Raw genomic sequence first — 2782 nt, forward strand, 5'->3', positions numbered from 1 at the left:
GGATCATTTCCTGATCTGCGAGCTTGTTGGACTTGAGCTTGCTGAACCCGCTCATGCACAAACTCAGGAAATTGAGGTGCGACTGGGCATTCACTAACAAAATGGTTCGGATTTGCACACAATGCACAAACTTCTTGGATTGGGTTAGGTGGAATCGGGGATTGTCCAGTATTTAGAAGACGGTCTAATTGTTGGGACAGTTCATCTACCTTACTGTGGATATCCATGATGTTTCCAATCTGGTAAATTCCACTTCTTTTTTGTTGAACCATGGGTTGTTCTCTAGAAGTGGCAGACATATGATGTAGGGAATTCTCACTAAGTATTTTAAAGAGCTGCCAAGCTTCATCCTCACTCTTTAGCATGAATGTCCCACCACATGATGCATCAACCATTTGTCGGTGTTTCTCCGATAGACCATCATAAAAATACTGACAAAGTTGCCATTTAGGGACAGCATGGTGTGGACATTTACGAATGAGGTCCCTTAACCTTTCCTATGTCTCATGAAAAAGTTCACCCTCCAATTGGGAAAAACTAGTGATAGCTTTTCTAATTTGATTTATTTTTTCAATTGAAAAGTATTTCTTGAAAAATTCTTTCTGAAGATGATCCCAAGTTGAAATAGTTATAGAGTCTAAGAAGTTTAACCAATGCTTGGCTTTATCCTTAAGTGAGAAAGGGAACAGTTTCAACCTAAGGGCATCATCGGAGAAGTTTTGGATTTTTACTGTGGAACAAATTTCAAGAAATTCATCCAAGTGTTTGTATGGGTCCTCGTTACTAAGTCCATAGAATGATGGAGAAGAGAGAAAAGAGTTCTAGAGAAGAGATCCTAAGAAGTCCTAAAACTAATAGAAGAATTAGTTGTGGTTAGATTTTAATTACAATCAAGTTAGCACGCAGTGGACTCTCTATCCTAAAGTTATCCTAGTTCTAGACAGCTCCTAACTGTAGTTAGCCTTCAAGCCCTCCAAGTCGGAGCTTGACCAACCAACTGGGCAGATAAGTGTAAGGTTGGTGGGAGTCCCCCCGTTGCTTTCCTTAGACACCAATTAAATTGGCCAGGTCAGCGAACGGAACCAATTAAAAATCACCTTCCTTCAGGCCGAGTCATCCTGCAAACCACTTGCCTAGACACCAGCTAGCTGACCAAGTCTAACCTGGTTCAACTCTCAGGGTCACTTGTCCTAATGAGCTCAAAATCCTTAGGGGTCTACGTCTAATTAATTTTAGATTAAGGTCTAGGTTATGCAAATGCAAGGGAGTGATTTGTGGGCCAAGGAAGGGTGCTCAAATCTCCACCTTATCTTAGTTAATGGGTTGCACCCTTAAAGTTAATTATCGAGATGCAATGCAAAGAAACAAGGTGTTCAATCAAGTTAGAAATTTTTATATTTGAGGTTACGCTATTTTAGTTAAGTGTTATGAAATGTCGTAATTTTTTTTTTAATTCAACCATGCCAAGATCCCCGACAACGGTGCCAAAATTTGATGCATAGTCGTTGATAGCACCAAAAATAACTCTACTCACTACGTAGGTAGGATGAGTCGAGATCGTATCCTCAGGGACCTTGGGCTATGTTGAGATTGCAAAATAAAAGAAAGAAGCATTATTTTGATTTAGAAAATAAATTATCTTAAAATTGATGTAATTAGAAAATAAAGAGCTCGAGAGTTTTGAATTAATTTTGCACTAGTAGAGTTGTATCTCTCTTTTTATTTTAATTAAATAGATAGATTAATCTTAGGAAAAATACCTATCTTTCTTCGGCACACCCCGTACCCGTAGATCACGGTGCATCTCCAGAAAGTACTAGGTAAACAACTCTTCTTTTCTCGGCACGTCTCGTACCCATAGATCATGGCGCATCTCCAAAAAGTAAAAGTTGTTCCTAATATTAATCTAACAGAAAGCATAAATAAAAGCATATGAAAGAGAGCAAATAAAGAACTCATGATGATTTAAATAAAAAGCATAATCTTTATTGCATATAAAGAAATACAAGAAAGTTTAGAACAATAAACCCACTCTATGTCGTTACAAAATTTCTTCTCCACTCCGGAGACTGCTAGCCTAGCTGCTCATGGAGTAATCCCTTTCTCTTCCTCTATGCAAGGCTCTAGAAGAATTTCTAGGCTCTCTCTCAAATGGAGTACAAGAGCCTTTTTATAGGTGTTAGGAGGAGGAGTTTTACATGATTTTCAGATGTGGGACTAAAGAAAATACTAAGGACTAAAAGATGAATGGATGAGATGGAAAGATCACAACCAGATAAAGAAAATACAAATTCTTCCTCTTGAAGTATTTCCAAGTATTATCTTTTTTTCTTTAATTTCCAGATCTATCTGCTATTATGAGCGTCCGTCTGTCCCCACGAACCTGCCATGCCTGATGCCGCACGATCGTGCCAACAAAAGTCGGCATCTCTATTTACTTGAAACCCCGTGCACCTGCATCTTGGATCGGACCCACCATGTTTGAACCAAGCCACTCGCCAGCTCCCACGCTCAAGCCTCGGGCCCGCACCAAAATTCAAATCGCATGAAGCCCACCAAAAATGTGCCAGCCACACTCCTTTTTTATTAGAAAATTACAAAAAGAAACTTTTGTTTCTTTAAAATGATGCCTATATCTTTTTTGGATTTCTTGCATAGTATCTTCATTTTCTATAATACCGTATGCATCCTTCTTTTATTTAAATTTTGTTTTAAGTCCAATTTTCTTCAAACTTGAGTCTTTTTGATCTGCGAATCGGACTCTTTGTATCGGCGATCAACT

The 2782-nt window shown here is 38.6% G+C and overlaps 1 non-coding gene across 1 annotated transcript; it reads left to right on the forward strand.

Annotated features, from left to right (window-relative positions):
* The first annotated feature begins 453 nt into the window (after positions 1-453).
* On the forward strand, positions 454-559 carry LOC140851315 (small nucleolar RNA R71). The gene has a single exon (XR_012134066.1). It is a non-coding gene; the product is annotated as a small nucleolar RNA R71 (small nucleolar RNA).
* Positions 560-2782: the final 2223 nt, after the last annotated feature.

The sequence above is a fragment of the Elaeis guineensis genome, chromosome 8 (assembly GCF_000442705.2).
Source record: "Elaeis guineensis isolate ETL-2024a chromosome 8, EG11, whole genome shotgun sequence".
Taxonomy (NCBI): domain Eukaryota; kingdom Viridiplantae; phylum Streptophyta; class Magnoliopsida; order Arecales; family Arecaceae; genus Elaeis; species Elaeis guineensis.